Raw genomic sequence first — 27,676 nt, forward strand, 5'->3', positions numbered from 1 at the left:
AACAGTGTTAGAAGAAAAGAACAAAACACATTCCATAGCTCCCAAGTGCCATTTACCTTGACCATTTGTGCAGCTACACCCCAGCAGGCTCTTAAGCCTAGGTGGATGACAGTCTGGTAAGGCCAAAGAAAAGACCCAGAGACAGTGATGGAGACACAGGTCTGTTGAGGGAACTTACTCCTGTACAGGGAATCCAGGAGCAGCTGAATGGACAAAGCATCCGTTGCTGGGATGTAAGTGCAGCAAGTTTTTATTATCATAGCAACTAGCCTAGCAACTATCTGTAGCCTTTCCCCTCCTTGCACAGCCAGCATTCCAAGGAGAGCAAGGTCTGCCATCCGGACACTGTTACAAAGGAGACACTCCACCTCCCCAGAGCCCCTGACCTTGAACAGTGAACAGCACGTTCCTCTGCACATTCTGCTTGATGGGAATATAGTGGGAGGACAGGATCTTGACATTCTCAAGATAGTCATTAACAGGAACATCCAGGCTGTGCTTGCACAAACTAGCAATCCAGTGTGTACCGTACACCACGCTGCTAGAGATGGGTCTAAAGTATTTTTATGCCCTCATTGGTATGTGGCATGAGGGTCAGATTTATTTCCCCTTTCATACTAAATGAACCTACATTGTAAAACTACTCAGCAGTAGTGAATAGACGGGGAAGATCTCCAAAAATGATGCCGGGCCACAGATCTCCCATCTGCCACAATGCTGGGACATGGTGATGAATTTTCATGGGGCGGAAAAGAACAACTATCCTATACCCAGAGAGAACAGCAGTGATCGAAGGTCAGTGAGAAATCTGTTTCAAAGCAAGACAAGTTTTGGACACATTCACACTTGCTGATAAGATACTGCCTAAACATGAACTGTTTCACAATTAACTTTACTTCATGTAATGCTACTCGTACATTGTATTTAATGATAGAGTTAGTTGTTAAGCTTTACCAACGTTGTATTGAAACACTGGTTTGAAAAGTAAATGTCTTTGCCCCAAATTAACTGTATTTATTAAAAAAAAAAACTGTATTTATTTACATTGTGCCCAAAATAATTTGGCTATTTTTTTTATTTTAATTTTTTTTAGTGAACTAACTGCTTTGGCGGCTGAACTGCCTCAACTGGCTAGAGATGTTGTCAGTATTTGATAAATTTTGGAAGTTTGACTGGTTTCCTACTCTGTATCAGTTGACTGTAAGAAGCTCCCAGGAGCTCCCATATTTAAAGGGATTCTGAGATCACGCTCAGCTAAGTGAGAAGACAGTTATTAAATGTTTAGTGATGCCCATCATGGATGTGTGGCAGGGGGGCGAGGATGCAGGGGTGTGGGGTAAGGAGTAGGTGGGAGTAGGATTTGAGTGGGCGAGAACCAGCACCTGTTAGGCATTGAACCAATGATAGTGCATCTGATGTTTACAACACTGGAGAAACGTACTGGATAATTGTTACACTTAAGGGAATCCTTGGTCCTTTGTTGAAGACAAATTGTTTCAAAAGTACAAATGTACTATTTACATTTCTTCACTGAAGGGCAATTTCTTTCCAAGTACATAGTCTTCTCCATTATTAAATGAAATTATTAAATAAATCCTACCAGAAACACAACAGCCTCCTTCCTATGATACAGAATAGCCATGTATAAATGCTGCCTGGCTTTCCTAACTTCTACAGCTGAATTGGCTGCTTGTGTGATTTGACCTTCTTTTCCTACATGCTGGTGAAGTTGAAGCATTAGGGAACCAGGAAAATCATAAAAACTGCAAGTCAGAGTTACTCCGTTTTGGGAGGGCAATGCATTAAAAAAAGCATCTCTTGTAATTATGAAGCTATTATAAAACATTTTAAGAAGGTGGAAGTGCATTAATTCTACCCAAGAGAGCAGACACAAGAACATGGCCTAATGTCATCTCTCAGAATAAATTTAATGTGTCAAAAGTTGTTTCATTTAAAAATAATAAAAATGTTCAAAATCCTATAAGACATTTTAAAATTAGAAGTCTATGCTGAGGAAAGGAACAGATACTTTTGGGGGCCTTAATGACTAATACAAATTATCAGATAAGTAATTGGGCCGTGGTAAGAGACAAGCCAAAATGAACAAAAGATTCTTCTTCATACAGACATAGAACATAAGCTGTGATGGCTTAGCATAAAATCTTAGGTAATTTTGTCTACTTCCAATTCCATTTATCAAATTGCTTTCGAATGCTACAAGGTGGGAAGCATAAATAAAGAAAACATAGGCTTAGAAAAATGGGGATTTGATCCTGAATCTTTCTAAAATATTAATAGCAGCAGTGGCTTCCATTTAAGAACCCTGACCATGTCCCAGGCACTGAGCTAGGCATTTTTTAATATATTACGACATATAACACTCAAAATAATCCTTTAAGGCAAGGATTATTATTATCCTCTAATGATAGATGAGGAAATCTCCTTTCCTTCAGAGACTCACCCCCAAATCCCACGATCGTAGTGAAAATAGTCTGTTAATATCCAAGAACAGAATTACATAGGCCTAGGCTGTCTGTCCAGTGGGCTTTATGGTGTCCATGAGAAAGGAAACAAAGAGCTGCAGATTTTGCTCAGTCCTCAACTGGATCTTTCTGGGCTCCTGCTGGAACTCAGAGAACAACTCTATCCGAGCAAAATCTCTTCTTGACACATCCAGACACATGACTTATTCTCTCACTCTCATCTTCTTGGAGACTGATAAATATCGTTGCAAAATTCAAACTTTCCTATCAAAAACTATCAATAGTTTAGCATCTAGACTGTGTTTCAATGTATACTCATGCACACACTTTTTGTTTTTACAACATTGGAATCGCATGAAACATGATCTGCGACACGCTGTTTTTGCTTGATCAGTGTGCTTATCTTTCCACATCAGTATACATAACTCTTCCTTATTCTTTTTAAAGACTGCCTAGAATTTCACTGAATAAATGTCTTGTATCTATTTAAACATTTCCCCACTGTGCCACATTTTGTGTATCATTTTTTGCTGTTACAGTTTTTTGCTTTGGTAAATATGCTGCCATAAACAACCTTGTAGGAGTATTTCTGGAGTAGAGATACCCAGAAGTACTACTGCTGGGTCGAAGAATTAGGAATGCAGATTTTTATTTTATTTTATTTTTTTAATTTTTTTATTTTTATTTATTTATGATAGTCACAGAGAGAGAGAGAGAGAAGCAGAGACATAGGCAGAGGGAGAAGCAGGCTCCATGCACCGGGAGCCCGACGTGGGACTCGATCCCGGGTCTCCAGGATCATGCCCTGGGCCAAAGGCAGGCGCCAAACCGCTGCGCCACCCAGGGATCCCAGGAATGCAGATTTTTGATAGATACTGCCCAATAGCCCTCAAACTGACTTTCACAACCAATGTCTTCTGCTCTGCAGGTGCTCCTCTCTTGCTTTGGGGCATGATGTTTAGACTATGTCTCCCTACCTTCTGCCCCTCTAATCTGTCTTCTTCACCTTTGCCTCCTCCTTTTGGTTCTTCTTCCCTCTCTCCTTGTCTGTTCTCCACTTCAGACTACTTTTATCCCACCACTGTTTTAACACCTGCTTACCTAACTATAACATGACATAAAGGCATATTTAAAATTTTAACTTACTTTCAATGAAGTTTTCTATTTTCACCTGTTGAATAAATAATCCAGTAGTTTTATCTTTCTTTTGTCCTTCTTTCTCTCTCTCTAAAAAAAAAAAAAAAAAAAAGAAAGAAAGAAAAGAAAAGAGAAAAGAAAGGAAAAGAAAAGAAAAGAAAACACAATATTAAGTTATTTTTGTGTGACCTTTGATTTCAATGACCCAAAGCAGGAAACAATGCTCCACCTTCACCCCAGTTACACAACTCTAAAGTACAAAATGTCAAAATACATCCACATAGAAACTTTTAAATTCAGTTCCTGATCACAAATTATTTTTGATACATGATGCCGAAACATCCAGTTATTTAAATTTTTCAGATTTAAAAAAAAATTTATTTGAGAGAGAGAGAGCATGAGCAGGGTGAGGGCAGCGGGAGAGGCATACTGCCAGTCTGATGTGGAGCTCGATCCTGGGACTCTGGGATCATGACCTCAGTCTGGCTTAGCCAACTGAGCCACCCAGGCACCCTAAATTTTTCAGGTTTTAGATATGCAATGTCAGTAGTCAGAACAAGATATAAAGCTATCATGATCACAGAAGTGCTTGCAAGATTTATTTTTTTCCCCGACAAATATTTTGAATAGCAGAATAATGATCAAGGAGCATCTGCTTGACTTTCATTTCTGCATAACTGGTGTCTCCAAGGACAGGGCTCCACCTTGTATCATACACTTATGTCTCTTTAGGAGTCAGTAAACTGCCCTGGGCAAACACACAGAGGGCAGTTCAAGAACTTGAAACACCATGGAAACAAATCTTGCAGACTTTTATCCAGAAGAAAAAAAAACAACAACTTGATTTTCTGTTTCTAAGGTAAACACTGTAGAAAGGAATGCAAAATGGCTTTGTTTTTCTTTTAATTTAAATTCAATTAGAAAAATAGCTAACTTTGATGGAAAAACAGAAAAAACATCTATATGTCATGCAAAGCAAACAGCAAAGTTAAAAGACAATACCTAATAAATAGAAAAGTTGAAATTTCCTTGAACTACATAGAGCATAAGAGATGAGGAAATTACATATACATGTATGTTAGGGGAGGGAGGCTGTTTACACTTACTAAAAAAATTCTACAAAGATATCCAAATGCTAATATTGGTTATTTCTGGGGGTTGGGATTATAGGTAGTTTTCTTATCATTCTGCTCATCTGAACTTCTAATTTTTCTCCAGGGATCACAGATAGCTTATTTTTTAAAAAAATCAATAAAAGTTAAAAACATAAGTATTTGTAAAAGACTCAAGATATTTGAAATTCTTGGCAAAATATATCTAAAACTTTGTCGAACTCCAAATACTTGACACTTGACCTGATCAATTTTGCTAGACCCCCAAATTTCCACACTTTAGCAAGTAAAAAATGGTTCACAGAGTTGATAACTAGTACAATAAAATGGAAATTCCCAGAAATATTGATTAAAGATGGCCAGGCAATTTGGTTGTAGGTATTAAACAATTCAGTATTTGCCTATGATGGTTAATAAGAAATGGCATTTTCTATCACCGATTCGTTTCCAAAATATTTTAGGAGCTTAGAATAATGAATAATTTCAAAGTGATTCAAACCAATACGTACCCCAAGTGGAATTTCTTCACAAACAGTACTGGGTCTGTTATATAAGCTATAGCCGGTTTGGCTTGCCAAAGGACAAACATATTCAGGTGCCAAGGGATGTTTGTAGTTTACACCTTAAATTTACTGCAACTTCAAGGCTATGCATTGCAGCATTATGTATAATAGCAAAAGCCTGGAAACAATCCAAATGATCACAACCAAGAAACTGGCCAAATAAACCATGGTGCATCTATCCCATGGAGGACTATGTTAGTGACGAAGGAATGGGCGCCGTGTCTCCTCCCATAGTATAATCATTAGGATATCTTGTTAAGAAGGACAAAAGGAGTAAGGGACAGATTTATAGTATGGTATCTTTGGGTGAGAAAGGAGGAGGGAAAAAAATAAAATATATATGTTTGCTTATATTTTCAAAAAAATGACATAATTGAAGTGAAAATAAATAATTGAAATGGAATAATCAAAAAAAAATTTTTAATGATTACCTAAAGAGAGAAGAAGGAGACAAAGTAGAGTAAATGGGTGTGAGGATAGAAGGTAGATTTCTAGAACTACTTTATTGGGTAGTTTTGGGCTCAGGAACCATATGAATGTTTTGCATACTTCAGTGTTTTAGACAAAAACAAAAACATTTACTGGGTCTTTTTTTTTTTTTTTTTCATTTACTGGGTCTTGATTGAAGTTTGCTTTAGCTAACAAAATCTTTCACTTTACGTAAGTTGGAATTTCATCAACGAAAATTAGAAATGATGAAACTGGGCAGCCCAGGTGGCTCAGCGGTTCAGCGCCACCTTCAGCCCAGGGCGTGATCCTGGTGACCGAGGATCGAGGCCCACATCGGACTCCCTGCATGGACTCTGCTTGTCCCTCTACCTATGTCTCTGCCTCTCTCTCTCTCTGTGTCTCTCATGAGTAAATAAATAAAATCTTAAAAAAGAGAAAAAAAGGAAATGATGAAACTTTCTGGTGTCATTATTCCTGAAACTGAACGTTTTGCCAATTTGATCTGGGAAGCCAAATTTTATGTTTCCATAAGTATTCGTTTCTCTCCTACCAGTGTTTCTGTAATACAGATTGAGAGTTTAGTGTCAGAAAAAAAGATAGGTGGGATTTGGGGGGTTGTTTTAAGTAAATGATGAAACTTTCTGGTGTCATTATTCCTGAAACTGAACGTTTTGCCAATTTGATCTGGGAAGCCAAATTTTATGTTTCCATAAGTATTCGTTTCTCTCCTACCAGTGTTTCTGTAATACAGATTGAGAGTTTAGTGTCAGAAAAAAAGATAGGTGGGATTTGGGGGGTAAGTTTAAAGTAAAAAACTTTACTCTTTAAGAATAGGTTTAGGCTCACAGCAAAACTGAGAAGAAAGTATAAAAGTCCCACATACCTTTGCCCTACATACAGATGCACAGCCTCCCTACCATCCACATCCCCAGCAGAGTGGTACAGTTGTTACAACTGATGAACCTGCACTGACATCATATTCACCCAAAACCCATAGTTCACATTATGGTTCACTCTTGGTGTTGTACATTCCATAGGTTTGGACAGATGTAGGACACATATCCATCATTATATCATAGAGAGAGTTTTCACTGTCCCCCCCAAAAAATCCTCTGTGGTCCACTGATTCATCCCCCTTTTCTCTACCCCATCCCCCAGCAACCACTGATCTTTCTATAGTTTGCCTTTTCCAGAATGTCATGTGGTTGGAATTATACAGTATGTAGTCTTTGCAGATTGGCTTCTTTCACTTAGTAATAGGCATTTAAGGTTCCTGCATGTCTTTTCAAGTGGTTTTTAATATACCAGTATCATCTATAAAGAAACAAACCTCTTAGTCTTTCAGACCCCTGTTCTGATGTTTCAAAATAATCAAAGAAACTGATATTTAAATGAGTGTTTATTTTTTTAAATGAGTGTTTACTATATGCCAGGCACTCTAACTTTAAACATTACATTTATATTTTCTCACTAGATCTGTCCAATGATCTACAAGGTCAGTACTCTCATTGTTTTCATTTTACAGATGGAAAGCTAAAAATCATAGAGAAGTTATTCTCCTGCCCAAAGTCACATCCTTTTTCTTACAACTTTATTGAGCTATATTTCACATATAAAATTCTCTCCATTCAAGTGTACAATTCAATAATTTTTAGCTAACTTTACAAAGTGGTACAACCATCTTCATAGTATTCCAGAACATTTTCGTCCTCCCAATAAGATCCCTCCTGCCCATTTGTAGTTAATCCTTGTTTATATCCCGAACCACAGGCAACCACTAATCTACTTTCTGTTTCTGTATTTCTGAGCATTTCATATAAATGAAATCATACCATATGTGGTCTCCGGTGTCTGGCTTCTTTCACTTGGCATAATGTTTTTGAGGTTCACTCACAATTGGCATATGTCAGTAGTTCATTTGTTTTTATTGCTGAACAGTATTCCACTGTGTGCGTGTGTATGTTTATCCGTGTTTTTCATTTTTGGTTTTCTTTGTCTACCCACTTTCCAGCTGATGGATGTTTTGGTTGCTCCAGTTTAGGGCTATTATAAATAATGCAGTTATGAACATTTGTGCAAAAGTCTTTATGTGGACTTATGTTTTCATTTTCCTTTTCCTTTCTCTCTACCAAAGAGTGGAGTTGCATATTCTATAGTGGTTTTATGTTTATCTTTTTGAAACTGTCAAAATGTTTTCAAAGTGACTGTACTATTTTACATTTCCATCAGTAGTGTATGAGAGAGTTCCTGTTTCTCCACATCTTCATCAATATGTGTTACTGTCTGTCTTCTTTCTTACAGCTGTTCTAATGAGGGTGAAATGGGATCTCACTGTGGTTTTTATTTGCATTTCCCTAATGACTAATCATGTTGAGTATCCTTTCATATACTTCTTACCCATTCATTTGTTTTTTTTTTAAAGATTTATTTATTTATTCATGATAGACATAGAGAGAGAGAGGGAGAGGCAGAGACACAGGAGGGAGAAGCAGGCTCCATGCCAGGAGCCCGACGCGGGACCCGATCCCAGGATTCCAGGACCGCGCCCTGGGCCAAAGGCAGGCGCTAAACCGCTGAGCCACCCAGGGATCCCCTTAGCCATTCATTTGTGTGTGTGTGTGTGTGTGTGTGTGTGTGTGTAATGCCCACTTACATCTTTTGCCCTTTCTTTTTTGATTTGGTTATTTATCCTACAATTTAATTGAGCTTTTATGTTTATAAACTTTTAATACAAGTCCTTGATTGGATATGTGTTTTGCCAATATTCTCTCCCAGTCTAATTACTGTCTTTTGATTTTCATAATGGTATCTTTTGAAGGGCAAAAATTTTGAATTTTGATGAAATCGAAATTATCAATTTTTCCTTTTACTAATTATGCTTTCTTTGTATTGTACCTAAGAAATCTTTGTCTAATTCATAGTCTCAATGATCCTCTTGAATGTTTTTTTCTAAGAGTTTTATTGTTTTATCTCTTACATTTAAGTCTATGATAAATTTTAAGTTAATTTTTGTGTATGGTATGAGGTGAGAGTCTAAGCTTATCTCTTGCATATGGATATCTACTCATCCTAGCACCTTTTGTTAATATATTATCCATTCCTCAGTAAATTACCTTGGCATTTGTTTTTTAAAAAAATCAATTGACTATAGATACAAAGATTAATTTCTGGACTCTCAATTCTATTCCTTTGTTTTATATATTTATCCTTGTGATAATAGCACAGTATATTGATAACTGCAGCTAAATGGTAAGTTTTCAAATCGGGAAATGAAAATCCTCCAATTTCATCCTTATTCAAAATTGCTTTGGCTAGTCTAAGTATTTCCATATAAAGTTTAGGATCCCTTTGTCAATTTTGCCCCAAAAAGATATGCTGGGATTTTTACAAGAACTGCACTGTATCTACAGGTCAATTTAGAGATAACTGACATCTTAACAATAATGTGCCTTCCAATCCGTGGACATGAAATGCCTCTCCATTTACTTAAGTCTTCTTTAATTTTCTTCAGCAAAGTTTTGTTATTTTCGGCATACAACTCTTGAATTCCTTTTTTTTTTTTTTTTTTTTTTTTTTTTTTTATTGGTGTTCAATTTACTAACATACAGAATAACACCCAGTGCCCGTCACCCATTCACTCCCACCCCCCGCCCTCCTCCCCTTCTACCACCCCTAGTTCGTTTCCCAGAGTTAGCAGTCTTTACGTTCTGTCTCCCTTTCTGATATTTCCCACACATTTCTTCTCCCTTCCCTTATTTTCCCTTTCACTATTATTTATATTCCCCAAATGAATGAGAACATATAATGTTTGTCCTTCTCCGACTGACTTACTTCACTCAGCATAATACCCTCCAGTTCCATCCACGTTGAAGCAAATGGTGGGTATTTGTCATTTCTAATAGCTGAGTAATATTCCATTGTATACATAAACCACATCTTCTTTATCCATTCATCTTTCGTTGGACACCGAGGCTCCTTCCACAGTTTGGCTATCGTGGCCATTGCTGCTAGAAACATCGGGGTGAATTCCTTTTTAAAAATTTATTCAGGGGATCCCTGGGTGGCGCAGCGGTTTGGCGCCTGCCTTTGGCCCAGGGCGCGATCCTGGAGACCTGGGATCGAATCCCACATCGGGCTTCCGGTGCATGGAGCCTGCTTCTCCCTCTGCCTATGTCTCTGCCTCTCTCTCTTTCTCTCTCTGTGACTATCATAAATAAATAAAAATTAAAAAAAATAAAAAAATAAAAAATAAAAAAAAATAAAAATTTATTCCTAAGCATTTTACTATTTTTATACTATTGTGAATGGAATTATATTCTTAATTTCATTTTTGTATTACTCATTGCTTGTTTATATACACAAATACATTTGATTTCTGTATATTGATTTGTGTCCAGCAATCCTGCTATACTTGTCTATTAGTGCTAAGAGTGTGTGCATATGTGTGTGTGTGTGTGTGTGTGGTGTATGTACAGATTATTTAGAATATCCTAAATACAAGGTCATATCATTCATCAATAAAAACAATTTTGCTTTTTCCTTTCTAATCTGCATACCTTTTATTTCTTTCTCTTATCTGATTTCACTGGCTAGAACCTCCAATATAATGTTGAATAATAATATGATGTTGAATAAAAAAGATGACAACAGATATTATTGCTTTGGTCCTCATGTTAGGAGGAAAGCATTCTTTCACCATTAAATGTGTTTTTTCAATGTAGATTTTTCATAGATGCCCTTTGCCAGATTGAAGAAGTTCCCTTATATTCCAAGTTTGCTAGGAGTTGGTTTTTTTTTTTATCAAAAATGGGTATTGAATATTGGCAAAAGCTTTTTCTATGTCTACTAAGATGATCATGTGGTTTTTGGTGTATTACCTTAGTTGATTTTTAGGTGTTAAACCAACCTTGCATTCTTGGGATAAATCCTACTTGCTTATGGTGCATAATCTTTTTCGTATATTGTTGGATTTGGCTAATTTTTTGTTGAGGATTTTCACATCTGTATTTATGGGCAGTATTGGTTTTAGTTTTCCTTTCTTATTATGTCTTTTTCTAGCCATAACATCTGTGTGATATTGGTCTCATAGAGTGAGTTGCAAAGGTTTCATTGTCCTCTATTTTCTGGAAGAGTTTGTGCAATACTGGGATTATTTTTTCTGCAAATAGTAAAATTTAATAAAATTCACCAGTGAAACCATCTGGCCCAGGACTTTTTTTGTGCAAAGATTTTTAATTACTCATCAAATTTATTTCCTTATTGAAAGTCCATTTAGTTTTTAAACATTTCTTCTTCAGTCAATTAGTTTGTATCTATCTAGGAATTTGTCCATTTCATTCAAGTTATCAAATTTGTTTGTATAAAATTAGTCCTCAAAGTCACATGATTTTAAGGAGTGGATCTTAGATTTAAACAAAAGAGGTCTAAATCACACCCCTAAGCTCTACTGTTATGCATACTGCCTCCCATTCATTTATTATTCAGTATGCTGATGGAAAAACCAGGCATCAAATGGCAGGCATGACGATGGTCATTCAGTCTAGTTCTCAGAAGTCATAGCAATGACATGACCCATCTACCAGGGACATGATGTGCAAGATAAACTGGAACAAATACATTACAAGTGGATCCTCCTGGTTTCAAAATTCTTCCTAGATGTTTTCTGATGTGACTTCTTGACTACGCTCTGAGGTCAAAAATCATTAGGGTACATGCATCTGAATGGGTGTCATTGAGCAGGAGCAGACTGTAAACATAATATAATATGTTTACATATTATATGTAATATGTAATTACATATTACATATTACAAAATGCTCACAGAGCATTTTCTGTGATGGGGGCTTTTCATGGGTAGTATATACTCCAATTTTTAGTAGTTTTGTGCATTCTTATTAGCCTAAATGGAAAACCATACTTGTTAATAAACAGAAAAATACAAATTCCAGTATTTTATGATTAAGACCCTAGAGATCATCTAAGCTAACTCTATTTTTTATATATAAAGAGAACAGACACAGTAAAAAGGAAATAGCTTTTGTGAAGGTCAATAAGGCACTTGATAGCAAAGTCTTCACTGAAATGTAGTCAGGTTGGTTGGGGGAACAGATATACAGAGGAGAAAAATAAAAGACAAGGTAAGTTGTTCAGGATGGCATGGTTACTGTCTTGGTGACTCACCATCTTTTAACTCTGGGATTATTTTTAAATAACTATAGAAATATTTAAGAATCTCAAATGTATAGCATTAATATTTTCAGGTTAAGAGGTCCATGAGTTTGGGGCCTTTTATGTATGTATAATGTTTAAGAGAATTTGGCCTAATGAAGCAAGAGGTCATCCTTGTGATTCTAATTTTAAATGTGTACTTGATTTAGGCTTGTGATTTTAAGTTCAAATCATAGTAAGGCTTGTGATTTAAAGTTCAAATCCATAGTATTATGGAACTGAATAATTTAATAGAACTGAAGGCTTACCATATTTAGAATTTTAATGTATTAGATTTATAAGTTATATAAGTATTCAAGAAGATTTTGTTAAGTCAGACAGTTACAGTACTTAAAAGGAAACTGAATAAATTAAATGTATAAAAGCAGTTTAAAAGGAGTTTGTAAATAGGACCAAACATTAATCAAAGGCCCTTTAAAAGTGACTTTCTGGGCTTATAAGCAAAATAATAAGATTTGTAATATAAATGTAAAAGCCTAAGAAATACAAGGTATTTTTAAAATTCTAACTTTGATATATCAAAGATTTTAAAAAATCAATGTTACTTATAAATAATCTCTTTTGCACACAAAAACTACCATTGAGGACCTTAAAAGTTACATTTACCAAGCAGGAGCAGTATATCTCTTGGTTTAGATAGGCTGTCATTTAACAGGCATGTATGAAGTGCCTACTGTATACCAGACACTATGCTGGGTGCCAAAGATTGAGGAGTTCACAACCTCCTAACGGTGGCACTCACACGAAAATTCTAAAGCCAATCTGTACAGCTATTAGCCAGGCAACCCAAAGTAGTGAGTTGCTTAACATTCTCCATAAAATAAAGCCCTGCTACTCTGTCAGGGAACCATTTTGAAATAGTAGAACATGACAAATATAGGGATCTTTTGAGTTTCAAGAGTCTCCTTAAATTAGTCAAAAGATTTGTAAGAATGTATGGTAAGAAATGGCTTATCCTGTCCAACAGCACTTTCCCTCCCCTGCTCCAGGCTGGATCAAAATTCCCCAGGCCTGGAGCAAGCTGGAAAAGGGGTGAGGGGCAGGAAAAAAACTGATGCATCACTTGCAAAGGGGACCTATATCTTGTCATTCTGGCCAAATTCCTGGTAAAGAGGAGGACAGGTCTCTCCTAGATAATTTAGAACATTTGAGAATGGAAGAGCAACGTGCTTGTCCCCAGGGAGCCTATAGGTCACAAGACCCAGAATTCCCCAGGACCTGTGTGGTGAAGTTTATCTGGACAGAGTGATCCTTACTAAGTGGCTTGGGAACAGCAACATGATCCCAGGTGGCCCTGAAGGGCACAGAAGCGGAATCTTCCTCGTCAAGCGTGGGGCTGGTGTATTGGCACTGTGCCGAGCATCCTCTATGCCTATTTCAACCCACCCTGACAATGGCCATAGAGGGAGGCAGTCTCAGGATCTGTACTGAATGCATGAAGAAATCAAGGCTTTGAATTAAATGAGGTGCTCAAGGACACACAGCTCGACAGTGGTTGGAACGAGGACTGGAATGCATCCCTCTAACTCATATGTTATGTTGCTCCCCATTAAATTATATATAAAACCTATCAGCTTTCTTGAGAGATGGATGAGGTGGAGACCTGCCTTCATCCCTTGTAGCATGCAGAGAATGGCAGCAAGCCAAAGGCAAGAACCTAAGCAGAGAAAAAGATAATTCAGGCCCTGACTCAGCATTGTTCTTGATGACAGTTAAGCTAATGGAAGCTACAAAACAAAGCCAAGAAAATTCTTTTTTCCTCCCTTTGCTGAATAGGATCTGGCTGCTTGGGGGTCATTGAAAGGCCCTGGTCCATATCATTATCATGAGCCCCACACTATCCTTGTGCCCTTGTCAGCATTCCATTTCTCAGTCTACCTACTTGTACAAGAAGAACCCCACAGAAGGGGAGTCAGGGATTTTTTTTTCAAGATGGAGATAAACTTTTGAGCATACTGTTAGGAGAAAGAATGATTACAAACAGCACACATAGTAGGATCCAATTTTGTCTACTGTATACATGTGAATGCATTTGCACAAGGAATAGGCTCTCTCCAGACAGTAGAATGAGAGGTAATTCTATTAGCTTCAGGGCCCCAGAGCTAAGTTAGGTAAGGTGCAAATCTTGGTGCCAGCTGGCTGGAATGTGAATCCTCACTCTGCCTCTTTTTGTCTGTGGGACATTGAGTTAAATGACTGAAACTCTTGGCGTCTCAGGTTTTTCATCTGTGAAATAAAGGTACTAGCAAAACTTCTCTCATAGAGCTGTAATGAGGATTATGTCAATTGTCCCTGAACTGTGCTTAGCATATTCGGCACATGCAAGCACCCGGTTATTAGGAAGAATCTTTCCCCCTTCTTGTGAGAAGCCAAATCCAGATTCCTGGCTTCATACCTACTTTACTGACCACCTGATCCAACCGCCTTCTACAGCTATGGGGTCCCAGAATGGTGAAGCTCACTCCAGAGCCCAGAGCTCCAGCCACCATTCCAGTCTCCCTCCATCCTTTCAGAGACTTCTCCCCCAGAGCATCCTCTGTGCCAAAGTGCCTCAGAGTGTCTCTCTTGCCACTCGTCAGTGCCCTCAGGTTCTGTGAGCTTAGACAGGGAGAATCTGGCTGTAAAAAGCTGTGTCATGGGGAATCCAAACCAACCCCACTGGATACTCCTAATCTGAGGAATTCTGAATTCCGCCTAATTTAAGGCACTGACAATGCAGACTATAAAGAACTGCAGAAACTATTGCGTTAAGAACCATGTCACCAACATACAACCTAAAGAGAAATATTCTATCAGATTGAAATAGGAGACAGAATCTAGATAGAGCAAGAAAGAGACTTATCTCAACGTCAAGGTTTGTTTTCTACTTTGAGTCACAGAGGCGTAAGACAAGGAGAAACAGAACTCTGTGAGACCAGTTTCAGGGACCTTGCATAAAACATTCTTTGAACTTGTGCCTCAGCAAGGGAGGGAGGGTGAGAAAAAATGAGACAAGACTAAAGATGATTTGAAGTTCTTAGAACTCTACATCTGAGGGCTATGGAAGTAGACAGACTTTGCTTTAAATGCCTTATTCTCTGCTTGCTGTGCAACCATGGACACATTATCCGACCTCTTCTGAGTGTTGGTTTCCTTACGTGAATGATGAGCACAATTCCTAACTCACAGGGTAAATGTTAAGAGTTATTTAAAAAAAAAAAAAAAAAACAATACATATATGATAGTCCCTTCCTTACTTATAAAACTCAGGGGCAGCTAAGTGGCTTAGTTGGTTAAGGGTCTGGCTCTTGATTTCAGCTCAGGTCATGATCTCAGGGTCATAAGATGGAGCCTAGTGTTGGGCTCCACACTCAGAGGTAGCCTGCTTGAGATTCTCTCCCTCTATCCCTCCATGCTTCTCACTTTCTCTTAAATAAATAACTTAAAAAAAAAAGAAAGAAAGAAAACTGCACCCAAAGATCAAATAGCAATTTCTGTTTAAGGTTTATGTATTTCACTTTGTGATAATTTGGCTGTGAGGAAAAGGAATATATATAGAACACCTGGAACCTGAAAATATCTGGACTTAGATTTAAATCCTATGTCTGCCAGTTACTTCCTTGTACCCTTGAATAAGTTGCCTCAGTTTCCTCAAGTGTACAGTGGGACTCATCATAGTGGCTAACTCAAAGGGGTTAAGGATAAAGCTTGTAAAGTATTTGGCATGACCCCTAACATTCTAAAAAATTGACTATTTATTTTTGGTTTTGTTTTCATTTTCCTAAGAATTATTCATATAATTGCCTTGTACCTTTCTTTTACTTATACCTTTCTTTCAATTTATGCCTAAAGATTTTCCATTTCAGAGCCTGGCACATTTCCACTGCAACAACTTAATCCATATAAATCTTGGACAAAAAGAACACACACACACACACACACACACACACACACACACGTTTGCTTAGATAGACCTAAGAAACTGACATGAAAATAATAGAGCGAAACAGTTTCTCCATTTTAAAAGCATCTGACCCAGTCTAAGACAGCTCAAAGGGTCCATCTGCAGACTAAAATGAAGAGATCACAAATATGTCCAATAGAAAATTACTACTCAGTCTGCTCAGAGAGAGTCTATAAAGTCCCTGGCAGCCCAATTAAGTGTGAGTGAGGAGGGAATGAATGTTTGTTAAGTAACTACTAGGTGTCAAGGGCTACACTTATATTCTCTGACTTACCAATCATATCACCACATCCAAGCATGTCACAACTAATGCCAGGCACAGTGGGCTTCTTTGTTCTCTTTTGTTCTTTTGAAACATTTCTTTGAACACTTAAAAGACCCTAACTCATCAATTCCTCTCAATAACCCTTCAAAGTAGGATTTATCATCATGTATCAAACAGGGAACTAAGGCACAGAGAGGCTAAGTAGATCCACCTTAGGTCACACAACTAATAAGTAACAGAGGCAGAATTTAACCCCGGCACTAAATTATACTGTCCTATTAGTTGTGAAGCTGTGTCACCCAAATGAATCATCAATGGGCTGGCCACTCTGTGAGAATATTGTATATTAGATTGCTTCATTGACTATCACACAGCTTGTGGGGAAGGGATGGGGGTGGGTACGAGGGAAATCTGGCCATTATAAATACTAATATTATTGTTGTTGTTATTAGATTAGGTAATACGTTCATGTAGTTCAAAATTCAGAAGGTACAAAAGATATGCAGTAAGTGCCCTCTATCTCTGCCCATGCAGTCAGCATCTTGCCCTGGAGAAAACAGTGCTATTAGTTTCTTAAGTATCTTTCCAGAAGTTTCTCACATCTATACAGGCAGTTAAATACACACACACACACACACGCACACACACACACACACAGATATTTGAGGTAACATATTATTCACCCATTTTTGCACCTTACTCTTCTCCTGAGACCCTGTACTAGAGACCACTCCATATACAGAGCTTCCTCATTCCTTTGTGAGGGCTGCCAATTACTCTATGTGTGATTCATCCTCTATTGGATATTTAGGTTGTTTTCATCCTTTTGCTGTTACCAATAACACAGCAATGAATAACTGTCAATAGATCATTTTTCATGTTTGATAGTACATCTAATAACATTCTAGAAGTGGAATTGCTGGGTTAAACACTATGTGTATTTTTTTTTTTAATTTTTATTTATTTATGATAGTCACAGAGAGAGAGAGAGAGGCACAGAGACACAGGCAGAGGGAGAAGCAGGCTCCATGCACCGGGAGCCTGACGTGGGACTCGATCCCGGGTCTCCAGGATCGCGCCCTGGGCCAAAGGCAGGCGCCAAACCGCTGCGCCACCCAGGGATCCCCACTATGTGTATTTGATAGGTATTCTCTTCTTCCCCTCTACAGAGATCACTCGAATTTCAAAATATGTGATTTCTGTTATTCTTATTTATGAGTGTCTGGATCTGTCTGATTAAAATGTCCTTAAAATTTCAACTACTTATCTGCATGACCTGAGATGCTGATGCTGATAAAAGGCAACTTTCAATCATAGCTCATGATTTCAAATTTTTATTTTCATCAAAAGGGTATTTCCCATTGATCAGTTGTGCAGACAACAATATAAACAGCACCCCCTAGAGTTGTGCACAACTGTATATGGCGACTCTGGTTCTGCCTGAGATTTCATTTAGAAGTGCAGAGGAAGAGATGTTCTGTTTAGTGTAAAACACATTTAAGACCCCTGTGGCCCCACATTAGACGCAGACAGTTACCTTATAAATGCTGCTTGATGCTAATAGTGGTGGCTGAATTTCAATACCCTTTCTGAGAGCTTGCAAACTTCCAGGACATTTTCACAGCAATCTCAGATGACCTAGCTGAAATGACACTTTAAACCTTGCGCCAAAAGGAAGGCCAGATGTCGGTGGCATTTTGTCCTTGTCAAAGAATAGAACACAGAGTAGTCACTGACCTACCAGCTTTTGACTCCTGAATGCTGAATTATCATCCATAGGAAGTAAGATGGTGGTACCCAGGGAGTTCTGTCTTGGAGACAGAAGGGGTCAGCCTAGCAGAGCTAAGCTTCATTAGATTTAGATACATTCACAAGTGTTTATCACTCATCCCGTGAGATACATAGAATTAGTTGTGTTTTGCTTTCCACCAAGCATCCCGATATCCTAAATTAGATTTGAGATCAAGCTGATATTCACAGGCCTGGCCTGCAGAGGTTGGATGTTCAGGGAATAGGAAGGATCTTTTATACTACCAGCAGGACAGCTTGGCAACTGGGGTGTTGGAAATGAGATGCTGTGGAGGCTGCCATGTTCACTCCTCCCTTATCTCTGGCATCTTATCTTTGCCTTCACAGAAGAGTGACCACAAAGGAGGTGCTGGGAGGAGGAAGGATGTAAAAGAACTGTGGATGGAGAAGGATCGTGTCTAATCCTCAGCAGCCGCAAGAGCTCAAGCTCTAGTGATAAAAAGATCTAGCAGTAATCCAACCTCTCAACAAAGAGACTTAATATCCTGAGGGGTGAGATCCACTCAGCCGCACAGGGTCATCAGCTGATTTAATCCAGCTGGGTTTTGTACAGATACAGTAAGTGACTGTAAACTCCTCTCTGCTTGGGTTTCCGGGACTGATCACATTTTAAGAGAGTGAGTGAATGAAGTAACTCACTCTTTGGCCTGATTTTATGTGATTTCCATATCTTAAAGATACAGTTTATTAAATAAACGAATTATGCCCACTTTGCTGCTAACCTAAAGGCAATCATTTCTCTAAAGTCTGGAAGCCTGTCATTTCCTTTCATTGTCGTGTAGTGTAGTGACACCTAGTGGGAGATACAAGGGGAGCACCCGAGCAGGAACCTGAGAAAAATCTGTATTTTTGGTGACTATTTCCAGAAAGTTATAGAAATTGGGATGTGGGGCTGGGGTACCAAATCTAATCTAAAAGCTCCTGTGTGTTTCCTCCATTGCTGATAACAAGTGTAGCCTTATCTCCTTTTAAAATCTTTATGACCTAAATAAGGCAGAGAAGTGCCAGTCAACCCTGTTCTGCCTAAAACATTTCTCCCACAGAAATGACACTTGTTTTAGGCCCAGAAGAGGCCCCAATACAGTCAAAGACTGGAATGGCTAAGGCAGTTAAAGAAAGTAGCCCTGTGACTGGCCAGGGTGGATATCAGCAGGATCAGCAAGCTAAGAAACAGCCTATTTAGTCTCATATTAGTGAAGCTTTGAAAGACTTCTCTGCTTCCCTCCCAAATATTTCCCATCAGTACTTGGATTTCCATCTCTTTCTAGCTCATTCCTTTGGCACTGGAAAACTTTGCACGGCCCTCAGTAACACATACTAAGTGCAAATGACCCTGACATGGGTAATAGCTGGGGCCTTGCTAACATTCCAAGGAAGGAAGGTAAAGCTGAGAGCAACTGACTTATAAAGAAGCTAGAAGGGGAATTTCTACGTGGGATCAAACTGGATGACCTCAAGAGTTTCTTGCATGGTTATAGCAACTTGCTGAGGTCTAGACCCTGGTAAAAATAGAACAAACACAGTCATGGCGAAAAGGTTAGAGTCTGGGGGTGAGGTGGGGGGAGGGACAAGAATTAAAATGAGAGGAAAGGTAGGAAGAACCCAAGACCCTTTGTCATCTCCAGACTGTAGTTACACACAGCACTTTTGATACCAAATGCATAGTATCTTTTCAATGCCGCTTCTCCAACTCCCTAAAACCAGCAAAGTGTTCTATGATCCAATTCAATTCTCACACTATCTACCTGGGGTAGTGTCAGATCCCACAGGTAAACGGTTCAGTCTCACAAGGCTGTCCCCACTTTAGGTGCCAGTACCAGGTTATCACTTGCAACCACCTGGCAATACATTCAGGGGTTCCCACCATCTCTCCTCAGGCTCAATAACTTACCAGAACATCTTACAGAAATCAGGAAATACTTTGCTTACTATCACCAGTTTATTATAAAGGATATTTAAAAGGATACAGCCTTTATAATATATTATAAATGAACAGTCCAGTGAAGGGGTGCATATGACCAGATCTAGAAGGGTCTGGAGGACAGATGCTCCTATCCCATGGAGTTGAGGCATGCAGACTGTTCATCAATCCAGAGGTTCTCTGAACCCCATTTTTAGGGAGTTTTATGGAGATTCTGTTACACAGACACAACTGATTAATTAATCACTGGATATTTACCCCAAAGACGCAACGGTAGTGATCTGAAGGGCCATCTGCACCCCAATGTTTATAGCAGCAATGTCCGCAATAGCCAAGCTATGGAAAGATCCCAGATCTCTATCGACAGATGAATGGATAAAGAAGATGCGCAATGGAATACTACTGAGCCATCAAAAAATGAAATCTTGCCATTTGCAATGACGTGGACAGAACTAAAGGGGATTATGCTAAGCAAAACAAGCAATTAGAGAAAGACAATTATCCTACGATGTCATTCATATGCAGACTTTAAGAAACAAAACAGAGGAACATAGGGAGAAGAGAGGAAAAAATAAAACAAGACAAAATCAGAGAGGGAGACAAAACACAAGAGACTCTTAATCATAAAAAACAAACTGAGGGGATGCCTGGGTGGCTCAGTGGTTTAGCGCTGCCTTCAGCCCAGGGCGTGATCCTGGAGACCCGGGATCAAATCCTGTGTCGGGCTCCTTGCAGGAGGCCTGCTTCTCCCTCTGCCTGTGTCTCTGCCTCTCTCTCTGTGTCTCTCATGAATAAATAAAATAAATAATCTTTAAAAAAAAAACACAAAAAAAAACAAACTTAGGGTGGCTAGGGTGGGGTGGGGAATGGAGGGATGGGGTAACCGGGTGATGGGCATTGAGGAGGGCATATGATGTAATGAGCACTGGGTGTTATATAAGACTGAGGAATCACTGACCTCCACCTCTGAAACCAATAATACATTATATGTTAATTATTTGAATAATTAAATAATAAAATTTTTAAAAAATCATTGACTATCATTGGCCATCAGTGATTAAGAACTATTTCTAGAAGTCAGGGAAATGGGGCTCCATCCTCTCACCATGCCTGGTCTTTCTGGAGTGATGACCAGCCCTCATCCTGACATGATCTAGGAGCCCCCAGCCACCAATCATCTTGATAGCATACAAAAAATTCTCTTGTTGATGTGGTAAACAAAAGCAAAAGAAAAATTAAATTTCTTTGCTACCTACAGCCCACTGACAAGTCCTTGAAACAGACAGAATGATATTCCTCTAGGACATAGCTGCCTCAATGCTGATACTTTTCTAAGGGTAAGAGGCAATCTTAGCCTGACCCCCAGGATCCTGTAGGTAAGTCTACTTTAACATTAAAAATTCCTTTGGAAACTTCTTTTATCTCTACCCTGTAAGATATATGTTGTCAGTCATCCCCCAAGCATATGACCAACTGATACACATCTGAAGGGGCTCATAACTTAGGTTTTATAATATAATGGTAATAAATGACCATTTCCTAACAGCAGCTAGCCCCCTCAAGGTCCTGGAAACCTTGCTTCCAAAATTCCTTAGAGATTTATACTCTCCCTAACCCCCTTCCAACTTGAAAATATATAATCGGACATTCCTCATTGAGGTAGGAAAGATACTATAGGGCTCTAAGCCCACGATCAAGAAAGAGCTGCACTGGGGTCATGAAGAGTGGTCCATTATATACTTTCAAGTTGGAGGTAGTTAAGGATAGGGTAAGGCTCTAAGGAATTTTGGAAGCAAGGTTTCCAGGACCTCGAGGGGACTAGCTGTTTTTGGGAAAAGATAATTTATTACGTCTAATAAAACCTGAGTCATGAGACCCTTCAGATGTATATCGGTGGCTCATACGCTTGGGGGACGATTGCCAACATGTATCTTGGGGTATTTAGAGATAAAGGAAATTTCTAAAGGAATTTTTATATGTTAAAGTAGGCCTACATGATGGGGTGGAGTCAGGCTAGGATTGCCTTTTGCCTTTAGCAAAGTGTCAACATGGAGGCAGGTGAGTCCCTAGAGCAATGTCACTGCATGTTGCAAGGACTTGTCAATGAGCTGTAAGTAGTAAGGAAATTTAATAATGTTTCTTCTGCCTTTGTTTCCCACATCACTCATGACCCCAGTGCAGCTCTTTTCTGCCCACAGGTCCCATACCCATGCTTTCATAAAACCACCTTTTTGCACCAAAGACATCTCAATAATTTTTTCTTGGCCATCAACTTCAAATCCTAACATCTTTCCTACATCATTGTCACTCCTCGGATTCCAAAGGAGCTGTATACCAAATACTTGGGACTAAAGTCAATTATTTATTTGTTATTATATCACACACCCTCACAGTCCCTCCCACTCAAATTCCAACTTTAAATACTCCAAGAGAGCATTTTTAAAAACCTTTCTCGGGATGCCTAGGTGGCTCAGCGGTTGAGCACCTGTCTTTGGCCCAGGGCGTGACCCTGGAGTCCCGGGATCGAGTCCAGGGATCTAGTCCCACATCAGGTTCCCTGCATGGAGTCTACTTCTCTCTCTGCTTATGTCTCTGCCTCTCTCTCTCTCTCTCTATGTTTCTCATGAATAAGTAAATAAAGTCTAAAAAATAAAAACTAAAACCTTTCTCAGTGAATTTGGCAAGGTTTAAAACTTTGCAACTGATCCTTTTATTTATTTATAAAAACAGAAAAATCTGCCCTCAGAAGCTAAAGAGTAGCAGCAACCAAAAGAGAATTCACTGAAAATTTAAGCACATAGGCATTATATGGGCCATTAGAACTGCAATTCAGGAGACAGGAACTCAAGTAGAAACCTGATCCATGCTCCAAGAAAAACAGAGGAAGTAGAGTTACAGAGGTAAAAAGTCCTCTATGCAAAACAGGGATTGGAATTCAGTTAATTGGAAAGCACCTGGGTGGCTCAGTGGTTGAACATCTGTCTTTGACTCCAGTACTGGTCCCAGGGTCCTGCGATTAAGTCCCCCATTGGGGTCCTCGCAAAGAGACTGCTCCTCCCTCTGCCTATGTCTCTGCCTCTCTCCGTGTGTCTCTCATGAATAAATAAATAAGATCTTAAAAAAAAAAAAAAAAGAAACTCAGTTAATTGGGATTGGTTGGGTTAATATGCAAATGAGGGATTGAATCACATCAAATTGCATTGGCTCTTTTCCAAGTAAAGAATTCAAAAGAAGCCAACTCAACAGAATGCCAAAGATTTGTGTTATGGTGATGAGCAAGTTAGGTGCAGGGTTGAGAGCTTGCTGGCAAGAAGTTCATTGGTTCCTCTGACAAGAAGGTAAAAATCCCTCCTCTTTTATGGCCTCCTGACCCTATTTTAAGAGATGCACAGCTAGGTTTGCTTGCTCTATTTTAAAATCTCTTTTTATAATAGACTTGTGAATTGTATGAAATATTTGAGTATGAAAATATATAAAAGAATAATATATCATGATCAAAGGTGGTTTGTCTCAAAACGCAAGGTTGTCTTAACACACAAAAATTGATCAATGTAATTCACAATATTAAGATAATAAGAGAGAAAATCCGTATAATCATTTCAACGTATGTAGAAAAAGCACTTGACAAAATCCAATTCGTGATGTTTTTAATAACTCAGAAAACTGGGAATAGAAGCCCACTTTCTCTAATAAAGTGTATCTTTGAAAAACCTACAGCTAAGATCATTTTTTTTAAGTTTCTTAATCATTTACTTATTTTTCTGTGGACTACTTTTTAATATTTTTTTCCTTTGCTTTTTTCTTTACTTCTTTTTTCCTATCTTTCTTTCTTTTTTAAAAAAATTAACTTCAAGTTAGTTAACATACAGTGCAGCACTGGTTTCCGGAGTGGAATCCAGTGATTCATCACCCACATACAACATCCAGTGCTCATCCCAACAACTACCCTCCTTAATGCCCATTACTCACTTGGCCCAACCCCTACCTTCCTCCTCTCCAGCAACACTCAGTTTGTTCTCTATATTTAAGAGTCTCTTATGATTTGCCTCCCCCTCTGTTTTTATTTTAATTTTCCTTCCCTTTCCCTATGGTGATACGCTTTGTTTCTTAAATTCCACATATGAGTGAAATTATTTGATATTTGTCTTTCTCTGACTTATTTTTTTAATCTTTTTTTAAAAGACTTTATTTATTTATTCATGAGAGGGAGAGAGAGAGGCAGAGACACAGGCAGAGGGAGAAGCACACTCCATACAAGGAGCCGGACGAGGGACTCATCCTAGGTCTCCAGGATCACACCCTGGGCTGAAGGCAGCGCTAGACCGCTGAGCCACCTGGGCTGCCCTTTCTGACTGACTTATTTAGATTAGCACATACATTCTAGTTCTATCCATGGTATTGCAAATGGCAAGATTTCATTCTTTTTGATTGTCAAGTAATATTCTTATATATTATGTTATAAGAGATAGATACAGATACAGATCTTCTTTATCCATTCATCAGTCAACAGACATTTGGGCTTTTTCCATAATTGGGCTATTGTTGATAGTGCTGCTGTAAACATGCACCCCAATGATTAAGATCATTCTTAATGGTAAACTATAGAATACTAAGATTGTGAACAAAATAAGGATGCCTCTTCTCACATCTATTCACCAATGTACCAGGAGTCCTAGCCAGTGCAATAAGGCAGGGAAAAAGAAAATAAAAGGCATAGATTGAAAGGGATAAAGTGAAATTGTCTCTACAGAACATACTTGTTTATGAAAGTTCAGAACAAACCACCCCAAAATATGCCACTTTAGTGTATTGACTATTTTGAGCTGAATGTGTTTGAGAAACAATAGATGTGGGAAGGGTTCTCTGACCTCCCCTTTCGTATCTAAAAACAGGTTACGGGATGCCTGGAGGGCTCAGCGGTTGAGCATCTGCCTTTGCTCAGGGTGTGATCCTGAAGAGCTGGGATCGAGTCCCAGTCCCACGTGGGGCTCCCTGCATGGGGCCTGCTTCTCCTTCTGTCTATGTCTTTGTCTCTCATGAATAAATAAATAAAATCTTTTTAAAAATAAAAAATAAATAATAAATAAAAACAGGTTACAAATTTTCCAGTGAGACTTCCCTGTGGCAAGAAGAAAATATGCTTATCACCAGGCACTGGGATAGACCCAGAATAAAAACCTAACTAAGATAACCTTATCTTCTAGTAGCTTCTCTCCAAATATTCTCTAGTCACTCTCCCACAATTTACTGCCCCTTGACCAAGCTCCTTTGTTTATTACCTCCCCACAATTTAGTGGTTTTGTTTACAAAAGGTATACAAGCTTTGGTTCTAATGGTTTGCTCAGGTCTTCATTTTCCTTCTGAAGACTATGAAATAAAATGTGTATTTTTGTCCTATTAATCTTTCTTATGTCAGTTTAATTTTTAGGTCCAGCACAGAACTTAAGAGGGTAGAAGGAAGGCTTCTTGTAAGATCTCTATACTGAAAACCATGCAATATTCTGAGAGAATTTAAAGATAACCATACCATGCTCAACACATTGGATGATTCAATATTATTAGCATGTGAATTCTTCCCACATTGATCTATAGGTCATAATTTCAGTTATACTCTCAGCAGCCCTATTTTGTAGAAATTGAAAAGCTGAGTCTAAAATGTATCCAGAAGTGAAAGGACCTAGAATATCCAAAGAAATCTTGAAAAAGAAGAACAAAGTTGGAGGTTTGAAATGAATGAAGAAATGAAATACTGATGGATGGGTACAGGGATGGATTGACTGAGAGACAAAGAGACATTTTGTTTCTTATAACAAAATGTTAACAGTTGAAACCAGGCAGTAGGTATATGGGTTTTCACTCTAACATTCTTTAGATTTTTCTGTACATTTGAAAAAATGTCATCATAAAATGTTGGGGAAAACTTCTATGAGTCTTTATTGAAGGTCTTTTGGAAGGGACAGCTTAAGTCACATAGGAAAACCTTCTATGTGTATGGTGAAAGAGAGTGGTCTAGTTTCATTCTTCTGCATGTGTATGTCCAATTTTCCCAGCACCATTTATTGAAGAGACTGTCTTTTTTCCAGTGGATAGTCTTTCCTCCTTTATCGAATATTAGTTGACCATAAAGTTCAGGGTCCACTTCTGGGTTCTCTATTCTGTTCCATTGATCTATGTGTCTGTTTTTGTGCCAGTACCACACTGTCTTGATGACCACAGCTTTGTAGTACAACCTGAAATCTGGCATTGTGATGCCCCCAGATATGGTTTTCTTTTTTAAAATTCCCCTGGCTATTCGGGGTCTTTTCTGATTCCACACAAATCTTTAAATAATTTGTTCTAACTCTCTGAAGAAAGTCCATGGTATTTTGATAGGGATTGCATTAAATGTGTATATTGCCCTGGGTAACATTGACATTTTCACAATATTAATTCTGCCAATCCATGAGCATAGAATATTTTTCCATCTCTTTGTGTCTTCCTCAATTTCTTTCAGAAGTGTTCTATAGTTTTGAGGGTATAGATCCTTCACCTCTTTGGTTAGGTTTATTCCTAGGTATCTTATGCTTTTGGGTGCAATTGTAAATGGGATTGACTCCTTAATTTCTCTTTCTTCAGTCTCATTGTTAGTGTATAGAAATGCCACTGATTTCTGGGCATTGATTTTGTATCCTGCCACTCTACCGAATTGCTGTATGAGTTCTAGCAATCTTGGGGTGGAGACTTTTGGGTTTTCTATGTAGAGTATCATGTCATCGGCGAAGAGGGAGAGTTTGACTTCTTCTTTGCCAATTTGAATGCCTTTAATGTCTTTTTGTTGTCTGATTGCTGAGGCTAGGACTTCCAGTACTATGTTGAATAGCAGCGGTGAGAGTGGACATCCCTGTCTTGTTCCTGATCTTAGGGGAAAGGCTCCCAGTGCTTCCCCATTGAGAATGATATTTGCTGTGGGCTTTTCGTAGATGGCTTTTAAGATGTTGAGGAATGTTCCCTCTATCCCTACACTCTGAAGAGTTTTGATCAGAAATGGATGCTGTATTTTGTCAAATGCTTTCTCTGCATCTAATGAGAGGATCATATGGTTCTTGGTTTTTCTCTTGCTGATATGATAAACTCAAAATGGATGAAAGATCTAAATGTCAGACAAGATTCCATCAAAATCCTAGAGAAGAACACAGGCAACACCTTTTTTGAACTCGGCCACAGTAACTTCTTGCAAGATACATCCACGAAGGCAAAAGAAACAAAAGCAAAAATGAACTATTGGGACTTCATCAAGATAAGAAGCTTTTGCACAGCAAAGGATACAGTCAACAAAACTCAAAGACAACCTACAGAATGGGAGAAGATATTTGCAAATGACATATCAGATAAAGGGCTAGTTTCCAAGATCTATAAAGAACTTATTAAACTCAACACCAAAGAAACAAACAATCCAATCATGAAATGGGCAAAAGACATGAAGAGAAATCTCACAGAGGAAGACATAGACATGGCCAACTTGCATATGAGAAAATGCTCTGCATCACTTGCCATCAGGGAAATACAAATCAAAACCACAGTGAGATACCACCTCATACCAGTGAGAATGGGGAAAATTAACAAGGCAGGAAACAACAAATGGAGAGGATGCGGAGAAAAGGGAACCCTCTTACACTGTTGGTGGGAATGTGAACTGGTGCAGCCACTCTGGAAAACTGTGTGGAGGTTCCTCAAAGAGTTAAAAATAGACCTGCCCTACGACCCAGCAATTGCACTGTTGGGGATT

At 38.6% G+C, this 27,676-nt stretch overlaps 2 long non-coding RNA genes across 4 annotated transcripts in view; one reads left to right on the forward strand and one right to left on the reverse strand.

Moving 5' to 3' along the window:
* The window catches only part of LOC144289900 (uncharacterized), a 48,257-nt gene that overhangs the window by 715 nt on the left and 19,866 nt on the right, over positions 1-27,676 (reverse strand). The window contains exon 2 of one of the 2 annotated variants that reach the window (XR_013357849.1): positions 3,630-3,710. This is a non-coding gene — a long non-coding RNA (uncharacterized LOC144289900). Of the gene's footprint in view, positions 1-56; positions 2,257-3,629; positions 3,711-27,676 lie in introns of those variants that run through there. The other variant, XR_013357850.1, reaches the window with a different exon arrangement.
* Positions 400-26,219, forward strand: LOC144289898 (uncharacterized). Of its 2 annotated transcripts, XR_013357848.1 has the most exons (3): positions 463-795; positions 18,318-18,548; positions 24,804-26,219. It is a non-coding gene; the product is annotated as an uncharacterized LOC144289898 (long non-coding RNA). The 2 variants fall into 2 exon arrangements; XR_013357847.1 differs by lacking the exon at positions 24,804-26,219 and having other exon boundaries at positions 400-795; positions 18,318-18,700.

The sequence above is a fragment of the Canis aureus genome, chromosome 19 (genome assembly GCF_053574225.1).
Source record: "Canis aureus isolate CA01 chromosome 19, VMU_Caureus_v.1.0, whole genome shotgun sequence".
In the NCBI taxonomy this organism is placed as follows: domain Eukaryota; kingdom Metazoa; phylum Chordata; class Mammalia; order Carnivora; family Canidae; genus Canis; species Canis aureus.